At 45.2% G+C, this 22,945-nt stretch overlaps 1 long non-coding RNA gene across 1 annotated transcript in view; it reads right to left on the minus strand.

Annotated features, from left to right (window-relative positions):
• Window positions 1-13,829, minus strand: part of LOC137379867 (uncharacterized) — a 37,705-nt gene extending 23,876 nt beyond the window's left edge. Inside the window, exon 1 of the long non-coding RNA XR_010976929.1 lies at window positions 13,719-13,829. This is a non-coding gene — a long non-coding RNA (uncharacterized lncRNA). The remainder of the gene's footprint in view (window positions 1-13,718) is intronic.
• Window positions 13,830-22,945: the final 9,116 nt, after the last annotated feature.

Here is a 22,945-nt window from a genome sequence, read left to right on the forward strand (position 1 = left end):
ATCACTTATTAGGCAAATACAATAGCCAACTTGTGCACAGTAGGGCCCCACAACAGCAAGGAGAGAAAAGGCAAGTTCAGTCTGTTTTGGTGGTATTTGTTTCTAGAATCATAGAAGTTTACAGCACGGAAGGAGGCCATTCGACCCACCGTGTCCACGCCGGCAGACAAGGAACCATTCAGCTTAATCCCACTTTCCAGTTCTTGTTCTGTAGCCTTGTAGGTTACAGCACATCAAGCGTGTATGCAAGTACTTTTTAAATGTTGAGGGTTTCTGCCTCTACCAACCTTTCAGGCAGTGAGTTCCAGATCCCCATCACCCTCTAGGTGAAAGAATCCTCTCAAATCCACTCTAAACCTACCTTTTGCCCTAAATCTATGCCCCCTGGTTAGAGTTCCCTCAACCAAGGGGAATATGGCCTTCCTATCCACTTTAGTTAGACCCATCAATTTTATACACTTCAATTAGATTCTCCCCTTAGCCTCCTCTGTTCCAAAAGATAACAATCATAGCCTATCTAATTTTTCCTCAACTAATATTCCCCAGTCCGGGCAACATCCTCGTAAATCTCCTCTGTACCTTCTCTAATGCAATCTCATCTTTCGGTTAAAGACATCAGGAGACCTTCCCGGCCTTCCTTGAATATGTGAACACATTTAGATGAAAATAAAATATTCTTCCTTAAACCTGGTTAAACAGCTTACTCCTGCTCCTATGGAGTTAGAAGAGGAGTGGAAGGAGGCTTGTATAGAGCATAAACATTGCCATTGACCAGTGGCTGAATAGCTCATTTCTGTGCTATACATTCTATGTAACTCTACATAATACTGTCCACAACAGTAATTCTGAGACTGCTACCTTAATTCTCCATCCCATTCTCATCTGTTCTTGGCCATCTACACTGTTCAAATATAGTTCAACGCAAGCCTGAGTAACATCACCTCAACTTTGAACTAGGTACTTTGCCCCCCTTTGGCCTAAACACTGACTAACACCTTATCCAGAGCTCCTATTTTCTCTCTGACAGCAGGGGCTGGTAATGTAGATGAGTTGAGTATATCCAGGTATTGGGAGGGTGTGGGTTGATGCCTAGGATGGAATACATGATCAGTGAGGTGTGTTCTACCTCTAGGCTTTACCAGGCGTTTTCTTCCACCTCGTTCCTGGGCCACTGGAGCCTGCTTTTCCAAGCTTCCCTCCATCTTTGTTATTGTTATAACCATTCACATTCATTAGGTCTCATTGATAAATGTTATATCTCTAATTTTCCTTAAGTCACTTTTGTCTAGTGTTTCCACTGTCATTTAATCACCACCTGTTCCCATTTAATCACTATACATATTCTTTTTCTATTCTTATATATTTGGTCAGTTAAATAAATTCTCAATTCCCCTTTTCCCTTGCTTGATTCCTCCTTATAGGCTGTTCATCAGTAACATCTCCAATACTGACAAAGGGCTATAGATCTGAAATGTCAACCTAACCTTTTTCCATTCTCTACAGATACTGCCTGATTTGAATATTTCTAGCATTTTCTGTATTTATTTATAGTTGACTGGATTTTTAATCCAATTTCATAACAGTATTCATTTGTTGCTTCCCATTTTAAACTCCAACCCCTCAGTGCGACTGATTTTCATTAATACAGAGACCCAGAATTCAAACACAGGAGTGGCTCACATTTACCTCAATTAAAATGAATTACTTTCGCAAAAAGACAGACATAATGGTTGCCTCCTGTGTTTTAAACTTCTATAGCAGCCATAACAGCAGCATATTTGCAGACTCAAGGATTATACAGTTGACGGAAGAATTCATCTACACAGGGAATATAAAATGTGTTGGGCTGTAGTAAAGTATTCCTTGTTATTCACAGCTGACTCCTGTTTTTAAAGCCATCAATACAAGTTCTTGTAAACTGCAATTTCAAAACAGCATGCATTTAAAGTATACTTGAGCATTTTAAGAAATTACTATCTAAATACATAAAATCTGGCAACATGTTCTCAGTCTGATGCATTTGTGCAAGGCAGGCAATATCAATATCTTACAGCTAATTTTCTAAAAAGATACATAAACAATGTTAAAATAAAATCCATACAAAAATCTAACCACATTTATATCCAAGATAGTGTAACACTATCCACAACACTTATAACGCATGATGTTCAAGTTTCTGCAGCAGAGGTCAATTTCAGGTACTATTTACATACTCAGGTCATTGATTTCCACTCAAGGCATGGAGTCCTTCTCACTAAGGGATAAGTGCAAAAATCGCATTTTCCTATAAGTGACTAGGGCAGATATTTATATTCATAATGGATGGGATTAACATCTAATTTAGGTTTTTGTTCATACATAGGCATTAGACAAATCAAAACTGCATCACCTGCAGGGTCAAAAATTTAGCATGAATCCAGTGGATGATGCTCAGTCAAAATAATTTATTTGTTGTTATACCATGAAAATGTCGATTCATTAAATATTAGATGCTATTTAAAGATTGCAAGAAGTGAAGATCAGTGCCAGCTTTATAGAAAGTGCAACTATAGCTCCTATGTTAAATTCTTTACACTTCCAGGTCTTATTGATGCAAAGGAACAACTTTTGGATCTTGACCATAATATATAGCATTCCACTGACTTCTATGCCTACATATTTCCATGGGACAAGTTATTTCATCACTGAACTCAAATAAGTAATTAGCAATGGCACAGCAATTACTGAAATGTCAATTTCTTCACATCATTCATGATTTGCTGGGCCACCTTCACTCACGCACATAAATGGCATTTCCAGATTTTCAGCCACGATGTGAAGACAGACTAGCAGAAATGATGAGCATATGATAATGACACCATAATGACAAAGATTTCAATTTCAAGATTCAGGTAAAAAAATATTTACACTCAAGATATCAAGATAAATCACTGGGATAATCATAACTTGCAATAGTTATTCCAGCTTACAGCACAGAAACAGGCCATTCAGCCCAACTGGTCTATGCACCACACAAGCTTCCTCTCACCCTTCGCCTATGACATGGGTCGGCAATCATTTTTACCTGAACAGCCTTTAAGAAATCTGGCTAAAATGCAAACGGTTTGGAGCAAGACCAAATAAAATGAAAATTAGCAAATCAATTTTCTCCTTGAATAAATCAATAAATAGTTTTCATCTTTGTTTTTATAGTACTTTTTAAATAAACGAAACACTACTTTAAACTCGTCAGTGAAGTCATATTTTCCAAAAAAAACTGAAAGATGCTATTTTTTTAAGCCCAACAGCATAAGATCTAAACTTAATAGTGTTACTTTCTAGTCAATATTTAGATTTTGCATAAAAATGAGAACCAGCCGATAGTGTTTGGGAGCCACAAAGGAGACGCTGAGGAGCCACATGCGGCTCTGGAACCACGAGTTGCCGACCCCAATCTAAGCCTATCAGCACCCACTTCTATTCCTTTCTCCCTTATATGCTTATCTAGATTACCGTTAAAGGCACCTATAATATTTGCAACTACTCTTTGTGGTAGCAAGTTCCACATTCTAACCCACTCCCAGGGTAAAGATGTTTCTCCCGAATTCACTACTGGAGGCAGTGACCATCTTTTATGACCTTCAATTTTGATTCAGTCAAAAGTGGAAACATTTTCTCCACTTCGACCCCATCAAACCCTTTCCTTAACCTAAAGGCCTCTATTATATCACCCCTCAGCTTTCTCCTTTATAGAGAAAAGCGCCCCAAACATGTTCAGTCTTTCAGGAGTTACTTTTCAGTTCTGGTATCGCCCTTGTGAATTTTTTTTTTTTTTAAAAACACGCTCATGGGATGTGGGTGTTTCTGGCAAGACCAGCATTTATTGCCCACACTTCAATGCCCTTGAACTGCTGTAGTCCATGTGGTGTGTTAACATCCACAGTGCTGTTAGGGAGGGAGTTCCAAGCTTTTGACCCACTGACAGCGAGTGAAGGAACAATGATATTTTCAAGTCAGGATTGTGTGTAACTTGGGAGGAGAACTTTCAGGTGGTGGCGTTCCCATGTATCTGCTGCCCTTATCCTTCTAGGCAAGAAGTCACAGGTTTGGAAGGCACCGAAGGAGGCTTGGTGAGTAGCTGCAGTGCATCTTGTAGATGATATACACTGTAGCCATGGTGGGCCAGTGGTGGAGGGAGTGAATGTTTAAGGTGGTGGATGGAGTGCCAATCAAGAGGCTGCTTTGTCCTGAATGGGAGAAGAGCTTCTAGAGTGTTGTTGGAACTGCACTCAGTCAAGTGGAGAGTACTCCATCACACTTGTGCCTTGTAGATGGACAGGCTTTGGGGAGTCATGAGGTGAGTTAGAATTCCCAGCCTCTGACCTGCTCTTGTAACCACAGGATTTATATGGCTGGTCCAGTTAAGTTTTTGGTCAATGGTGACCCCTCAGGATGTAGATGGTGGAGGATTCAGCAATGGTAGTGAGTTGAATGTCAAGGAAAAGTAGTTAGACTCCCTCTTGTTGGAAATGGCCATTGTCTGCCATTTGTATGGTGTGAATGTTACTTGCCACTTAGCAGTCCAAGCCTGAATGTCATCCAGGTCTTGCAGTATGCAGCACAGACTGCTTCATAATCTGAGAAGTTGCAAATGGTACTGAACACTTTGCAAACTTGCCCACTTCTGACTTTGAGATAGTGTGCAGGCCCTTGATGAAGCAGCTGCAGATGTTTGGGCTTAGGATACTGCCTTAAGGAACTCCTGCAGCAATGTCCTCAGGCTGAGATGAGTGGTCCCCAACAAAGACAATCATCTTCCTTTGTGCGAGTTATGACTCCAGCCATTGGAGTTTTCCCCCAAATTCCCATCAACTTCAATTTTACTAGGGCTCCTCAATACACACTGTCAAATACTGCCTTAATGTCAATAGCAATTACTCTCTACTCTCCTCTAGAATTCAGCTCTTTTGCCCATGTTTGAACCAAGACTGTAATGATGTCTGGAACCAACTGTCCTGAGAACAAACTGAGCATCAGTGTGGTTATTGGTGAGTGAGTGCCTCTTAATAGCATGTCGATGACATCATCCTTTGATGATTTAATGTAGACTAATGGGCCCTATTGGACTTATTCTGCTTCTTGTAGACAGGACATACCTGGGCAATTTTCCATTTTGTCAGGCATATGCCAGTGTTGTAGCTGTATTGAAACAGCATGGCGGGGGTGGGGGGGCAGGGCAGCTAGTTCTAGAGCACAAGTCTTCAGCATTACAACCGAGATGTTGTTGGGGCCTACAGCCTTTGCTGTATGCAGTGTGCTCAGCTGTTCCTTGATATCACATGGAGGAAAACGAGCTGGCTGAAGATTGGCAGCTTTGATGCTGGGGACCTCAGGAGGAGGCAGTGATCAATCCATTTGGCACTTCTGGCTGAAGATGGATGCAAATGCTTCAGCGTTGTCTTTTGCACGCACATGCTGGGCTCTGCCAATATGGATGGGGATGTTTGTGGAGCTTCCTCTGCCTGTTAGTTGTTTAACTGTCCACCACCATTCACGTCTGGATGTGGCAGGACTGCAGAGCTTTGATCAGATCTGTTGGTTGTGGGATCGCTTAGCTGTCTCTCACATGCTGCTTCTGCTGTTTAGCACGCATGTCGTCCTGTGTTGTAGCTTCATTAGATTATTTTTAAGATATGACTGGTGCTGCTCCCGGCATGCTCTCCTACTCTCATTGAACTCAGACTGGTCCCATGGCTTAATGATAAAGGCAGAGGGACGGATATGTTAGGACATGAGGTTACAGGTTGTGATCAAATATAATTCTGCTGCTGCACAGCAACTCATGAATTCCAAGTTTTGAGCTGCGAAATCTATTCTTCATCTATCCCATTTAGCACGGTGGTAGTATTGTCTCTCGAGATAAGGAGGCCCAAAAGAAAAAAAAAAAAAGAAGTACCATGATACTTTCAAGATGGCTCCTGGGCTGGAAGCTCCCTAGGAAGCTCCCTTGCTGTTCAACTCTATCCATGGCCATCTGCTCCCATCCCTAACGTTTTCTCCCCCAATCTGCCCTCTTAAACTGTTTAAACTCCCCTGGCTCTTTAAATCAGTTCATTTTAGCCCTATCTAAAAGTTAACAGTTAGTTTAGTGTATGTTACCTGGGCCCACTGCCCTCCCCCAGCCACACCTGCTCTTTGTTTTCTCAATGAAATTGATCCGGATGAAACTGACGAGAACAGCTGCCGATACTTTAATCTCCGATCCTGCTGTCTTCACAGTCCAGAGTGTCTGCAGCCACGGCATGCGCTAAGTCCATTGAGGTGAAGAAGGAGCTGCGGGACCCGAGAGAAGTCCTGTGAAAAGGTGCCCCGAACACCCAAAACATCCACGAACGGCCCCCCCCGGCCGCAACTTCAAAGCGCCCGCGGGAGATGGCTCGGAGAGCATCTGCAGCGCACTGTCGGCAATGCTGCATGCCTTTATTTAAACCACTGCAAAAAAAAAAACCCTTAACAAATGTAATCACCTCTAAGTCTGCCAAATGATGCTTCACCTCCCGAAGGACGTGGATGAGCTTTCCGGACGTCGATGGTGGGCACTGAGGAAATGGCTTATTACCTGCACCAGATTCCACCCCCCCTCCCCCCCACTTTACCCCCCTTCCACCACCCCCCCCACCCCCGTCCCCTTCCCTGCTCCACCCTCTCAGCTCACCCCCTCACAACCCCGTCCCAGCCCGCCCCCCCCTCGCACCATCTTCACCCCGCACCCCCTTCCCCTGCACCCCCCCCCCCACCCCCTCCCTCTACCCCTCCCCCTTGCATCCCCTCCTCCCACCGGCACCATCCTACACCTGTGTAGGGGCCCCAACAACCCCACTGCCTTGTGGGCGTCTCGGGAGAGACCAAGGCTAAGGGAGTAAACCCTAACAGAAAATCCGGAGCGGAACCCCGTAGGCGGTCATGTGTCACCTTTGGCATGTTTCCGGCAGTTCCTGCAGCCATACTGGTGCCAAACGTCGTGTCCTGCACTCCTTTGGACCCCACCAGAAAGGCCGAGAGGGGGGTTTTGACGACTGGGCAACTCTCAACCTCCATAAATTTGCCCAGGCATGCGCCATGGAGAGGTCACTCCATAGTTGCCTCACAGCGACTGAAACAACACGGAAGGCAGCAGTTACGGGTTATAAGTCCAGATAAATTGGCGTAGAAACTGGGCGCCACGGGTTGCCTTTGTCGGTGGGAGAGGTCATTGCACCTCACTGGACAGCTACCGCCCGCCTCAAACCGGGCAGCCCCCGGTCAATAAGGTTCTGTCCCGCCACAGTCTGCCTGCTTCAATGGGTGCTTGGAGCTCAGGGTCATTGCCCGAAAGGTGGACTGATACACCGCACCAAACAACATGAAAAAAGGAAAGAAGGTACCAGCCCTTCGCTTTGCAAGCTGGAACGTCAGAACTATGTGTCCTGGCCTGTCGGAAGACCTTACACAAATCAACGATTCTCGGAAGACCGCCATCATTAACAACGAGCTCAGTAGACTCAATGTGGACATTGCAGCACTTCAGGAGACTCGCCTCCCCGCGAGTGGCTCTCTAGCAGAGCAAGACTACACCTTCTTCTGGCAGGGCAGGGATCCTGAAGAACCAAGACAGCATGGAGTGGGCTTCGCCATCAGAAACTCCTTGCTCAGCATGATAGAGCCTCCCTCAAATGGCTCGGAACGCATACTGTCCATCCGACTGCTCACCACCTCTGGTCCAGTACACCTACTCAGCATCTATGCTCCAACACTCTGTTCCGCACCTGAAGCTAAAGACCAGTTCTATGAACAACTCCATAACATCATTAGCAGCATCCCCAACACCGAACACCTATTCCTGCTGGGGGACTTTAATGCCAGGGTTGGGGCCGACCATGACTCATGGCCCTCCTGCCTTGGGCGCTATGGCGTTGGAAGGATGAATGAGAATGGGCAGAGACTGCTTGAGTTGTGTACCTATCATAACCTCTGCATCACCAACTCGTTCTTTCACACTAAACCCTGTCACCAGGTTTCATGGAGGCACCCAAGATCACGTCGTTGGCACCAGCTAGACCTCATTGTCACAAGGCGAGCCGCCTTAAACAGTGTTCAAATCACACGCAGCTTCCACAGTGCGGACTGCGACACCGACCACTCCCTGGTGTGCAGCAAGGTTAGACTCAGACCAAAGAAGTTGCATCATTCCAAGCAGAAGGGCCACCCGCGCATCAACACGAGCAGAATTTCTCACCCACAGCTGTTACAAAAATTTCTAAATTCACTTGTAACAGCCCTTCAAAACACTCCCACAGGGGATGCTGAGACCAAGTGGGCCCACATCAGAGACGCCATCTATGAGTCAGCTTTGACCACCTACGGCAAAAGTGCGAAGAGAAATGCAGACTGGTTTCAATCTCATAATGAAGAGCTGGAACCTGTCATAGCCGCTAAGCGCATTGCACTTTTGAACTACAAGAAAGCCCCCAGCGATTTAACATCCGCAGCACTTAAAGCAGCCAGAAGTACTGCACAAAGAACAGCTAGGCGTTGCGCAAACGACTACTGGCAACACCTATGCAGTCATATTCAGCTGGCCTCAGACACCGGAAACATCAGAGGAATGTATGATGGCATGAAGAGAGCTCTTGGGCCAACCATCAAGAAGATCACCCCCCTCAAATCTAAATCGGGGGACATAATCACTGACCAACGCAAACAGATGGACCGCTGGGTTGAGCACTACCTAGAACTGTACTCCAGGGAGAATGCTGTCACTGAGACTGCCCTCAATGCAGCCCAGCCTCTACCAGTCATGGATGAGCTGGACATACAGCCAACCAAATCGGAACTCAGTGATGCCATTGATTCCCTAGCCAGCGGAAAAGCCCCTGGGAAGGACAGCATTACCCCTGAAATAATCAAGAGTGCCAAGCCTGCTATACTCTCAGCACTACATGAACTGCTATGCCTGTGCTGGGACGAGGGAGCAGTACCCCAGGACATGCGCGATGCCAACATCATCACCCTCTATAAAAACAAAGGTGACCGCGGTGACTGCAACAACTACCGTGGAATCTCCCTGCTCAGCGTAGTGGGGAAAGTCTTTGCTCGAGTCGCTCTGAACAGGCTCCAGAAGCTGGCCGAGCGCGTCTACCCTGAGGCACAGTGTGGCTTTCGTGCAGAGAGATCGACTATTGACATGCTGTTCTCCCTTCGTCAGATACAGGAGAAATGCCGTGAACAACAGATGCCCCTCTACATTGCTTTCATTGATCTCACCAAAGCCTTTGACCTCGTCAGCAGACGTGGTCTCTTCAGACTACTAGAAAAGATCGGATGTCCACCAAAGCTACTAAGTATCATCACCTCATTCCATGACAATATGAAAGGCACAATTCAACATGGTGGCTCCTCATCAGAGCCCTTTCCTATCCTGAGTGGTGTGAAACAGGGCTGTGTTCTCGCACCCACACTTTTTGGGATTTTCTTCTCCCTGCTGCTTTCACATGCGTTCAAATCCTCTGAAGAAGGAATTTTCCTCCACACAAGATCAGGGGGCAGGTTGTTCAACCTTGCCCGTCTAAGAGCGAAGTCCAAAGTACGGAAAGTCCTCATCAGAGAACTCCTCTTTGCTGACGATGCTGCTTTAACATCTCACACTGAAGAATGCCTGCAGAGTCTCATCGACAGGTTTGCGTCTGCCTGCAATGAATTTGGCCTAACCATCAGCCTCAAGAAAACGAACATCATGGGGCAGGATGTCAGAAATGCTCCATCCATCAATATTGGCGACCACGCTCTGGAAGTGGTTCAAGAGTTCACCTACCTAGGCTCAACTATCACCAGTAACCTGTCTCTAGATGCAGAAATCAACAAGCGCATGGGTAAGGCTTCCACTGCTATGTTCAGACTGGCCAAGAGAGTGTGGGAAAATGGCGCACTGACACGGAACACAAAAGTCCGAGTGTATCAGGCCTGTGTCCTCAGTACCTTGCTCTACGGCAGCGAGGCCTGGACAACGTATGCCAGCCAAGAGCGACGTCTCAATTCATTCCATCTTCGCTGCCTTCGGAGAATACTTGGCATCAGGTGGCAGGACTATATCTCCAACACAGAAGTCCTTGAAGCGGCCAACATCCCCAGCTTATACACACTACTGAGTCAGCGGCGCTTGAGATGGCTTGGCCATGTGAGCCGCATGGAAGATGGCAGGATCAACAAAGACACATTGTACAGCGAGCTCGCCACTGGTATCAGACCCACCGGCCGCCCATGTCTCCGTTATAAAGACGTCTGCAAACGCGACATGAAATCGTGTGACATTGATCACAAGTCGTGGGAGTCAGTTGCCAGCATTCGCCAGAGCTGGCGGGCAGCCATAAAGACAGGGCTAAATTGTGGCGAGTCGAAGAGACTTAGTAGTTGGCAGGAAAAAAGACAGAGGCGCAAGGGGAGAGCCAACTGTGCAACAGCCCCAACAAACAAATTTCTCTGCAGCACCTGTGGAAGAGCCTGTCACTCCAGAATTGGCCTTTATAGCCACTCCAGGCGCTGCTTCACAAACCACTGACCACCTCCAGGCGCGTATCCATTGTCTCTCGAGATAAGGAGGCCCAAAAGAAAAGAAGTACCACACAACACAAAGAAGGTTAGCCTCAGTGCAAAGTAGGTACTTGGTCTCCACAAAAACTATGTCACAGTCACTTCTAACAAAACAGTAAGGGATAGATCCATCTGCAGCAGGTAGATTTGTCAGCACAAGGTCAAGTAGGTTTTCTCCTCTGACAGAAATGTCAGTAGTGGTGCTACCGAGCCACTCTTGGTGATGGACATTGAAGTCCCCCACCCAGAATATATTCTGTGCCCTTGCTACCCTCAGTGCTTCTTCTACCTTTTTTTAAATAGGGAGACCAGAGCTGTGCACAGTAGTCCAAGTGCAGACTAACCAAGGTTGTGGACAAGTTTAACATAACTTTTCTGCAATTCAATTCTATCCCTCTTAAAGTGCTTAATTTGCTTTTTGAAAAAAAAGGCCTTATTAACCTCCATCGCTACTTTTAGCGATTTGCGTTTCTGTAAACCCAGATCAATCCCTTTTCTCCTCTACCCTATTTAGACTAATTATCTGCGCAGTTGTAGCCTCTCAGGGTAGACGCGCTCGGCCAGCTTCTGAAGCCTGTTCAGAGCGAATAATCGAAGAATAAGATTAGAAGATTGTAGCCTCTCTTCTTCCCACCAAAATGCATCACCTCCTGCTTATCTATGTGTAATTGACAAATGAATTTCAATACTCATCGTGCAAGCTCATTATGCTGTCCTGCATTTTGTTGCAATCTTTACATTAATTACAACCTGAATTTGGTGTCTGCAAATTTTGAAATTGTACTTCCGATTTCCAAGTCCAAATTGGTAATGTAAATTGTGAACCATGGTCCCAGCAATGATTCTTGTGGAACACCACTTTCCACCATTTCAGTCTGAGTAGTTACCCTTACCCCTACTTTGTTTTGTAGCCAGTTTGCTATCCATTCTACTACCTGTCTGGACTCCACATGCTCTGACTTTAGTCATGCCTCTACAATGTGGTATCTTATCGAAGGCCTTTTGAAAATCCAAATATATCACTCTTTTCTTCCGTTACTTCTTCAAAAATTCAATAAGGTTGATCAAGTATGACCTCTTTTTAAATCCATTGTATTACCATTTTCAGTTTCTCAATGTCTTTCAATTATACCTTCAACCAAAAATTCCACTACCTTTCCTACCACGGACATTAAGCTAATGGGCCAATATTTCCCTGGACTTGTTCTATAGCTTTTTTAAAATATAGGAAGAATTAGCTGTCCTCCAGCACTATTCTCTTTTCTAATGATAATATATTTTTTTTAAAATGACTCTGCTAGCTCTTCCCTCACATTAACATGTGCGAACACGACCCATCCAGACCAGGTCTTTTATCCTGTAAGTTTGATTAGCTTATCATTTCTCTTCCCCCATTCTATCCTAAATGATTTGATCTCTTCTAATGGCGTGCCCATCTTATTCGTCTCCCTGGTAAATACTGAGGCAAAACATTTTCATAACTCAAACTAATCAGCTGTTGAACTATCAATTTTCAATATAGGCAAATGCTATTTATAGAAGTGTTTTGATAACACCTGAAAGAAACTACCATTTCAGTAGTTACAAATCTCAATGCAAACAACCTGCTGTCCTCCCACTACATGTCTGCTTTAAAGCAGCAATATAGGAGTCATTTAGCTTACTGCGTTTCGAAATCAATACCAGAAATGCAGCTCGACAACTCTATAAATGTATTTAACAAATAGCTGCAAATAGGCCAGCAAGATCCCACGTTCAATCCTCAATCCAAGCCCAGTTAGCTAACTCAGTCTGGGTGCTAGTAAGGGTGTTATAATTGGCCTTGGCTTCCTAGAATCACCAACAGCCACAATATTGCCACTGTCATCCCCAGTGGTGGTGAAACCCTTGCCCACGTGCCCAGTCTTCAGACTCAAGTTTTCCAATGCCCTCTGCCAAAACTCCACTGTACACAAACTGCAACTTATCTAAGTCAACACTCTTCATATTCTGTCCTCCACTGCACAGCTCTCATGACGCATCCAGACTTAAAACTTGAGATTGTCTGTTATCGCCATAGATGCCTTACTTGTGTTTCCAGCATTTGAGTTTTGTTTCAGACGTCCAGCATCTTTCAAATTTTGCGTTTTTTCTCCACTAAGGCTCAGTCATGCAGATTGACTTCCATAAGCTCCTATCGAATTCAAAATCTTTCACAAGTCCTTCTATGGCTTGGCCCCACCTTCAACCTTTTCCAGCCGATTTTCTAGCTCACGTTCTTTATTTTGCTAACTCAGGCCATCTCCTTTCCCTTCATGTTACTGTGGAGGATTGTCACGTGACTCAGTTCCCCTAAAACCCCAATCCCTTGTTGCTCATCACCTCATTCCTAAAGGGCTTAAAACTCATTTTTTCAACTAGCCTTTAGATATATACTCTCGCTGAAATACCTTGGAAATACATTATACAAATCCAAGTTGTTGTTGGCTAGGGAAAACAGGGGAAACAATCTGCTCAGATTCCCTCACTGGGAGGTATATATCCAATAAGAACAAAATCACATACAATAGTGATGAACCACATAGCCAAATAGTTTACTACTCACATTCCAAGCTCTGACTAATTTGGCTCAGCCCTGGAGGGCAACTTCAAGTAAAGACATAACTTTAGGAGAGAATAACAAGCTCTAGACAAAAAGATAACTAAGTGTACAGTGTTTTCCTCATTATTTTAAAAATTAAAATCCAGTATAAACACCATTCACATAATAAATTTCAGGCACATCGTGTCTGAAGTAGCTTTTGAAAGTACCTAAACTGACAACTATAACTCAGAAGTTCATGTGCTGTCCGCCCTGTCTATGTACTGGCGAAATCGACAGAAGGTTCATGCCCGCAGCACCGGTTACCCGGATCCGGGCGCTACGACTGAGACACCGTCCGGCCCCGGCACCCCCCAGTTCCCCCGCGCCCTCCCCAGGTCACCCGGGCTCCGAGCACACGCATTCCCCTCTCCCCCCCCGCACCGGCCTGATTGACGTACAGACTAGGCCACAGCCCGGGATGGGGGCTGGATAGAAAGGACCAGGAGGAAATGTCCGTCCAACGCAGGGACATGGCGTGTAGACTGCTCACCTTCTGCTGGAAACTCCTCGAACTCATCGTCCTCCTCCAACAGCCCCAAATCAACCGGCGCCTTCTTCTCGGCCATGATTCAGGCTTGTCTTCGCACTGAACTGTGGGTACCGTATGACGTCATGGGCCGGGCCGGCCCGGGGCTGCGTGCGCTGGCCAGTCCCAGTGGGCGTGGCCACAGTCCAGCATTGCCAGTGCCTTTCCAGGAATGCCTACCTTATGGAACTTGTCCAATCTTTTCGTGTGCGGGCCACATTACAATTATTGTCTTAAATCGGGGGCGGTGAGACAATTTTGGAAAGATAAAGGTAATAACAATGTATCTTACTATTAATCAAAATAGCAACAATTGTACATTTTTGTGAAGAAGCTTTAAATGAGAAGATTAATTTATTAACTTACTTTCTCTTCACTATAATAAAAGCAAAATACTGCAGATGCTGGAAGTCTGAAATAAAAAAACAAAAAGTGCTGGAAATACTCAGCAGGCCCTACCTGAAACGTTAACTCTGCTTCTCTCCCCACAGATGCTGCTAGACTTGCTGACTATTTCCAGCACTTTCTGTTTTTATTTCTCTTCACTATGTTGGACACTGATTTAGTGAGATACCTGACATTATTTGCTTGGACGAGTAGTCAGTGTTTGCCCGCACACTTGTAGTGATGCAGAGTATTCTGGATCGATGTCATTCTGTGAGGAGTGATCCTGATCTCTCTCTCTCCCTCTCTCTCTGCTCCCTCTCTCTCTCTCTGACCCTCCTCTCTCTCTCTGCCCCCTCTCTCTCCCTGACCCCTCTCTCTCTGTCCCCCTTTCTTTCTTTCTCTGTCTGTCCCCTCCTCGCTCTCTTTCCCTCTCCCTCTTTTTCTCTGTCCACCCCCCCTCTCTCTCTGCCCCCTCTCTCTCTCTCTGCCCCCCTCTCTTTCTCTGACAGTTGCAGAGAGCGGGAATGCTCAGCAGATGGTTGATCAGTTTTTTAAAAAAAAGTCATAAGTCAGTTTCACAGCTGACAGCTGCTGGGAGCAGGAACAGCCGTTTCCCAACTTCGGACAGATTAGGGGTTTTCCGGCAGGCTTTTTAAAAATAGCTGTTCCCACTGTTAGCTGTGAAACTAACTTCTTTTTTTTTAAAGCCGGTCTGCAAGAAGATGCCAGTGGAAAATTGCTCATCTCCAGTCACGGACCCCTGGCGAGAATGAGGAATGGCCCGGGTACACTTTACATCCGCGGCCGGATGGAGACCTTTGGTGGGCCAGATCCTGGCCATATGTTGGACAACCATGTTGTAGAAGTTCTGCTCTTCTTTCCAACTGGAATTTACATTTGTCTCTTTTACCTTGTTCACCTGAATTGCTTTCCATTTCCCTCCCAGTGTTTGTCCTATCACAGACCTTCCCCTTTGTTCTTCCTCTCTCTTTTCACTTGCTCAAAACCTATTATGTTTTTAACCTTTGCTTGTTCTGATGAAAGGTCATGGACCCGAAACACTAGCTCTGTCCCTCACCCCACAGATCTGCCAGACCTGTTGAGTATTTCCAGCACATTGTGTTTTTATTTCAGATTTCCAGCATTCACAGTATTTTGCTTTTATTTTATGATTTGAGGAGCTTTTCTCCCTGAGCAGGGCTGTGGCTGGCTCCTCTCACTCCACCATTCCCTCACTTTTTTTTTATCTGTTCACAGGATGTGGGTGTCACTGGCTAGGCCAGCATTTATTGCCCATCCCTAATTGGCCTTGATCCGAGGGTCTTGCTAGACCATTTCAGAGGGTATTTAATAGTTTAGTTTATTTAGTTTAGAGATACAGCACTGAAACCACATTGCTGTGGGTCTGGAGTCACATATAGGCCAGACCAGTTAAGGACGGCAGATTTCCTTCCCGAAAGGATATTAGTGAACTAGATGGGTTTTTACAACAATCGACAATGGTTTCATTGTCATCGTTAGACTAGCTTTTTAATTCCAGATTTATTAATTGACTTCAAATTAATGGGTATTTAATATTATCATCATAACCATTGGCTGACCATATTTAAGTCAATCAGATTCCTGTTTAATTATTTGGGATTTTATGAGAATTTTTTACCAGTATTTTGGGGATTGCATTCGGTGAATCTCTGAAAGCAATGGTATTGATTGCAGCAAAGACCATAAAAGTCGGCGCAGTGGTTAGCACCACAGCCTCACAGCTCCAGGGACCCGGGTTCGATTCTGGGTGCTGCCTGTGCGGAGTTTGCAAGTTCTCCCTGTGACCGCGTGGGTTTTCGCCGGGTGCTCCGGTTTCCTCCCACAGCCAAAGACTTGCAGGTGATAGGTAAACTGGCCGTTGTAAATTGCCCCTAGTGTAGGTAGGTGATAGGGAATATGGGATTACTGTAGGGTTAGTATAAGTGGGTGGTTGTTGGTCGGCACAGACTCGGTGGGCCGAGGGGCCTGTTTCAGTGCTGTATCTCTAAATAAAAAAAAAAATAAATAAATTTTAAAAAGCAAAATACTGCAGATGCTGGAAATCTGAAATAAAAACAGAAAGTGTTGGAAATACTCAGAAGGTCTGCCAGCATCTGTGGAGAGTGAAACAGAGTTAACATTTCAGGTCTGAGACCTTTCATCAGAACACGTTAAAGTTTTTTTTTCGAGTGTCTTTCAGTTATTTTAGCAACTAAAATTGGATCAAATTGGTAAATAGAGCTCAAAAATCATAAAATTCAGAGAAAATTAATAAAAATCAGTTATTTTGGACTTTAAACTGAAAGAAATAAATAGACTAGGAACATGACCAACATGTAAAGATTAAAGAATAAACCTAAAAATTCATATTTATTCAGATTTTTAGCATGCCATTTGGATTTAACGAAGCCAATGATCTAGTTTCAAGCCCACCCATATGTGAGAGGTCATCTAATTGAAACTTAAATAAAAAGATTTCAAACCCTTGTGCTTGAACAAATTTGCAGACGTTGGGCTGAATTTTCCCAGCTCGTTGAATGCGGGTTCAATGGCCAGCAGGGTGAGAAAGTCCCAAAAATTGATGTCGGGTCAAGATCCCGACATGATCCCACACTCTTTATTCTTTCATGGGATGTGGGCATCGCTGGCAAAGCCAGCATTTCTTGCCCATCCCTAATTGCCCTTGAGAAGATAATGGTGAGCTACTTTCTTTAACCGCTGCAGTCCATCTGGTGTGAGTACACCCACAGTGCTGTTAGGGAGGTAGTTCCAGGATTTTGATCCAGCAGCAGTGAAGGAACGGCGATATAGTTCCAAGTCAGGATGGTGTGTGTCTTGGAGGGGAACTTGCAGGTGGTGGTATGGTGGTGGTGTTCCCATACATCTGCTGTCCTTGTCCTTCTAGATGGAAGAGTTTGTGGGTTTGGAAGGTGCTGTCGAAGGAGGCATGGTGAGTTGCTGCCATACATCTTGTAGATGGTACACACTGCTGCGACTTTGCGTCGTTGGTGGAGGGAGTGAATGTTTAAGAGGTGGATAGGGTGCCAATCAAGCAGGCTGCTTTGGCCTGGTTGGTGTCGAGCTTCCTGAGTGTTGTAGGAGCTGCACTCATCCAGGCAAGTGGAGAGTATTCCATCACACTCCTGACTTCTGTCTTGTAGATGATGGACAGGCTTTGGGGAGTGTCATGCAGGCCCCCACCTGCCAAGAATGAGGCATATTAATTTTGCCACATAGACATTAAATTTCAAATTGTGACTGGGAAGAAGAGAAGGCCTGTTACAAGGGGTTGCCAGTGTTGGAAAAAAGGAGCTATCCCCTGCTCCAATACAATACACAGAACAGACGTGATCAGACCAGTTTACTCACATGACTAACTGGCTGTTGCAGAGTTTGAACTGAGAGTTTTAAATTAGAGAGACAGTGTTTGAATTGGCAGAAAGGTCTTTGCTCCTGGATTGAAAAGACCTCCTCTCCTCTCCTGTCCTGTCTGCTCTCATCTCTTTCTCACGGAACTCAATTGAAGACACATGAACCCCAAGAGAGTATATTCTCCTACAGTGAACAAGGTTTAAGAAGAATACTGAGCCCCAACAAAACGCAAGATCCACCGACAATCAAGGACTCTACAGCAAGCTCGAAGCACAGTAACAAAAAACCCTCTTTACAGAGTGCCTGAAACATTTCCACTTTATTCGTCTTCTGCTCTTTCTGTCCCTACCTGCATGTGTGTATCTCATATGCATGCTAGCATGGGCATGTCGTGTATCTGTAGGCGTTAACCGAATTACAGTTTAAGCTTTAATAAATCTCACTTTTCTTCATTAAACCTAAGAAAGCCTGTTTGTATATGTTTCTATATCTTATAATTGAAAAGCGCTGAACAAGGATTCACCAAGGGGGAGCTAAAAACACTGTGTGTTTAAAAATAATACCCTGTTACAGTAAGACCAGGTGAAGGCTGAAAGGGAACCCTAGACCTCTTTCTCACCTGGTCATAACAGATATGTGGCAGCTAGCATCCATAATTGACCCACAGACACATGAGAGAAATTGGAAGTGGGAAGCCAAATTGTTCCCAATCAAAAGAAAGCAAGATTTTAATACAGGTTTTCTTGTGGTTGTGTGTGATTAAATGCTAACATGTCTGCAACTGAAGCTAGTAGCTCTCCAAACCAGGGTGAAGTAACTTGGGATAAGTTAAAAGCACTGTCTATGGAGGAGTTGAGGAAAATGGCTGAGCAGTGTGGGATCACTGTATATGGCAAGGCTAGGAAATCTGAACTCCTAAGGCTAGTGACCAACCATTTTTCCCTTGAATCTGAAGAAGCTTAGGAAGTGTTAGAAGCAGACCCAGACAGGGTACTGCTAGCAAAGATACAATTGGAACAAAGGAAACTTGAATTAGAAGACAGGAAAAGAGAAAGAGAAACTGAAAGACAGCAGGAGGAACAAGAGAGAGAGAAAGAATATTCCAGAAAGAATGCGAAGAAAGAGAGCTAAGGTGGCATGAGTTAACTAGGAGGCAACAAAGTAACCCCAGTGAAAGCACGGCCAATATGGAGGAGCATACTTCAGGGCTGGGTATAAAATTGCTAAAACTTGCTCAACTAATTCCAAAATTCAATGAGGAAGATGTGGAGGCATTTTTGTGTCTTTTGAGAAATTGGCAAGGCAGCTAAAATGGCCAGCGGAGACCTGGTCTCTTTTGCTACAAAGCAAGATAACTGGAAAAGCCCATGAGGTTTATTCCCTGTTGCCAGATGAGAGTTTATCAAATTATGAACTGACAAAAATGCTATCCTCGGGGCATATGAATTAGTAACCGAAGCCTATCGCCAAAAGTTTAGAACCCTCAAGAAGCAAGCTGATCAAACTTATCTGGAGTTTGAAAGAAGTAAGCAGCTGGCTTTTGACCGGTGGCTGAGGGCTCTTAAAGTACAGCTCAGCTATGGGAATCTCAGAGAAGTAATTCTGTTAGAGGAATTTAAAGAATCTCTCCCACTCTCCATAAAGACCCATGTAGAGGAGCAGCTGGTTCAGAGAGCCTGGTAAGCGGCCGTTCTGCCCAATGAGTTTGCTTTAATTTATGAGTCAGTTTCCTAGGGGAGAACCTTTCCTGATCACCCCCACAAATCCGAAAAGGACAGATGGTGGGAAGGTGATATCTGCCCAGACAGCCCTGGGAGAGAAAGGAAAGCAGGAGACACAGGTGGCCCTCCACCAGCCAAAAAGGAAGGTGCTGTGCACAAGATTGAGACCAGAGACCTGTGTGCTTCCATTGTAATAAAGCAGGACATTTAAAAGCTGACTGCTGGAAACTAAAGGGAAAACCGGTAGGGTTAATCAGGGCACACCTGCTCAGTGAAGACAGGAACCTGACGGAAAGCACAGGAGAACAAGCTATGGCTTTAACTGCAGTAAGGGTGCAACCCAGGAAGCTTACAGCTGCAAGTGCAGGAAAATTTAATAGGATTCCTGAGGGTTATCAGGGTTTTGTGTTTGAAGGGAAAGTAACCCCATACCTCTCGAATGGGGCATCAAATCCATAGTGTTTCTCAGGGGCACAGGGGCCACTAGATCCCTTTAACTAGGAAAAGGCCTGATCTTTCCCCCAGAGAGTGCAGTGAACACCAAAATGGTGATGAATGGAATTGAAGGGTAGTGTATGCCTGTACCTGTACCTGTACACTGGGTGCACTTGGAGTGCGACCTAGTTTCGGGACTGGTGACTGTAGGGATTGTCCCTAGTTTGCCTGTGGATGTGGTTGACCTGTCCCTATGTAATGATCTGGCGGGGGCGAAGGTGGTAGCCCCCCCAGTAGTGAAAGAAAGGCTGCAGGAGGTCAGAGAGACAGGGCAGTGGCAGGAGACGGACCCCTGAATGTGTAGTGGACCAGGCCATAATCAAGCCAGCTCCCCCAGAGGAGACTGAATTGGCACTGCAGGCAGATGACCAGGTCTGTCTGTCTGAGACTTTCTTTGGAAAGTTAGGAGCCCCAGGGAATGAATTAAATGGATTTTCCCTAGCTGAGGCTCAGCGAGCTGACCCAGTATTGTGAGAGTTAGCACAGGCTGCCCAGTATGAAAGTGGAGCAGAGGGAGTGCCTGATTGCCACTATTTAAAGAATGAGGTACTGATGAGGAAATGGAGTTCTCCTCACAGACCTAAGAGCAAGGAGTGGACAGTAGTTCACCAGTTAGTGGTGCCGCAGAGGTACCAGTGAGAAATATTAAGAAGGGCCCAAGAGAATACAGTGGCTGTACATGCTGGTATACGAAAGACTGAAGCACGCATAAGACAGCCAAACTGACTGGCCAAAACTCCACAAAGATGTGGTGGAGTACTGCAAGAATTGCCACATGTGCCGGGTTGAGGGGAAACCCCAACCTACAGTGAAACCTGCACCCCTGAGTCCTGTACTGGAATTAGAAGGACCCTCCAGCAGAGGGCTGGTGAACTTTAAGGGACCCCCACCGAGAACAAAAGGGGACAGGCAGTCACAAGGCTGGCAAACTTTTAGACAAGGAAGTGGATAATGTGACCAAGCGGGCAGGTTAAAGGAAGTCCAGGAGGAATCCCGGATGAAAATCCCTACTGCCCGGTCATCCAACCCCAAAAAATTTGAAAAGATAGACCCCACATCCTCCTATGTAAATGCAGACTCTGGAAGCACCGCACCAGAGTTGCTAACAGCATTTACAGGAACCTGTGGAGACAAAGAAAGACCTCTCGAGGACAGAGAATTCGTGATGGTGATGCCTCACCTAGTCGAAGTGCCGCAGGGGACTGCGGCAGAGTCTGCACAACTACCTGCAGGCAGGAATGTCCCAGAGAACAAAGGGGAGATTAACAAAAAATCCTCCCCCAAGGGAAATACCCATCCTCTGAAGTCAAAAGCCTTTGCATGACTCAGCAAAGCACTGAAAGAGAGTTCAGGATAGACCCGCCCACAACTGATTCTCTTGGAAAAAACTTAGTGCTAATTAAATCTAATTTCCCCGCCCCCCCCCCCCCCCCCCTTGGCAGCCCTCAACAGAAACGAAGACCCTAGGCAGTCATGGCAATGGGCAAACTGAAGAAAAACATCCCCAATGAACCACATGGTTACTGGGATGTCAAAAAGGGGATATTAAAGCAGCACTGTCACCAAGAAAGTCCAGTTTTAATAAGCTTTAGGATTTATGAATGAATGGAAATGAATGAGAGAAATGCATGGTTTTCTGTATCTTATATTTTCTCTCCACCCTTTTAATGAAATGCACCTTTTTAAAAATCACATTTTATTCCCCTTGGTGTGGAGGTGTCATGCAGGCCCCCACCTGCCAAGAATGAGGCACATTAATTTCACCACATGGACATTAAATTTCAAATTGTTACTGGGAAGAAGAGAAGGCCTATTACAAGAGGTTGCCAGGCCCCTGGCTGGAAAGATATTTTTGCATATGAACAGACAGCGTTGTACAAAGGAGCTATCCTCTGCACCAATACAATACACAGAATAGACCAGCTTAGTCACATGACTGGCTGTTGCAGAGTTTGAACTGAGAGTTTTAAATTGGAGAGACAGTGTTTGAACTGGCAGAAAGCTCTTTGCTCCTGGATTGAAAAGACCTCCTCTCCTGTCCTGTCTGCTCTCATCTCTTTCTTACGGAACTCCAAAACCCATTGAAGACACATGAACACCAAGAGAGAAAAGTCTCCTACAGTGAACATGGTTTAAGAAGAATACTGGGCCCCAACGAAATGCAAGATCTACCGACAATCAAGGACTCTTCAGTGAGCTCAAAGCACAAGAACAAAAAAAACCCTCTTTACAGAGTGCCTGAAACTTTTCCACTTTAATTTTCTTCTGCTCTTTCTGTCCCTATCTGCATCTGTGTATCTCGTATGCATGCCAGCATGGCGCGTCATATATCAGTAGGCATTAACCGAATTAAAGTTTATGTTGAATAAAATTTCACCTTTCTTCTTTAAACCTAAGAAAGCCTGTTTCTTTACTTTATAATTGAAAAGCGCTGAACAAGGATTCACCAAGGGGGAGCTAAAAACACAGTGTGTTTAAAAATAAACCCTGTTACAGTAAGACCAGGTGAAGGCTGAAAGGGAGCCCTAGACCTCTTTCTCACCTGTTTGTAACAGGAAGTCAGGAGGTGAATTACTTGCCACAGAATTCCCAGCCTCTAAACTGCTCTTGTAGTTACAGTATTTATGTGGCTGCTCCAGTTCAGTTTCTGGTCAATGGTAACCCCCAGGATGTTGATCGTGGTGGTTTCATCGATGGTAATGCCATTGTATGTCAAAGGGAGATGGTTATTGCCTGGCACTTGTGTGGCACATATTACTTGCCACTTATCAGCCCAAGCCTGAATAATGTCCCGATCCTGCTGCATATGGACACTGACTGCTTCATTTTCTGAGGAGTTGTGAATGGTACTGAACATCGTGCTATCCTCAGCGAAAATCCCCACTTCTAACCTTCTGATGGAGGCAAGGTCATTGATGAAGCAGCTGAAAATGATTGGGCCTAGGACAAGACCCTGAGGAACTTCTGCAGCAATGTCCTGGGGCTGCGACACCGTCTTCTGGCTTTCAATGGGGCAGGATTGAAGGAAGGTGGGGAACCCGCTTGGATCTGATAAGTGAGTAATTAAGAAGTCGATGTTTTTAAGAAACCAATTATGAGCTGCTTCAGCCTGAATCCTAGATTTCCCAGTCATGGAACCTGTTTCCCAACCTGTCAGCAATTCACTAGGGTCACCGAGGTGATTCCACAGCAGGA

The sequence above is a fragment of the Heterodontus francisci genome, chromosome 2, assembly GCF_036365525.1.
Source record: "Heterodontus francisci isolate sHetFra1 chromosome 2, sHetFra1.hap1, whole genome shotgun sequence".
NCBI lineage: Eukaryota > Metazoa > Chordata > Chondrichthyes > Heterodontiformes > Heterodontidae > Heterodontus > Heterodontus francisci.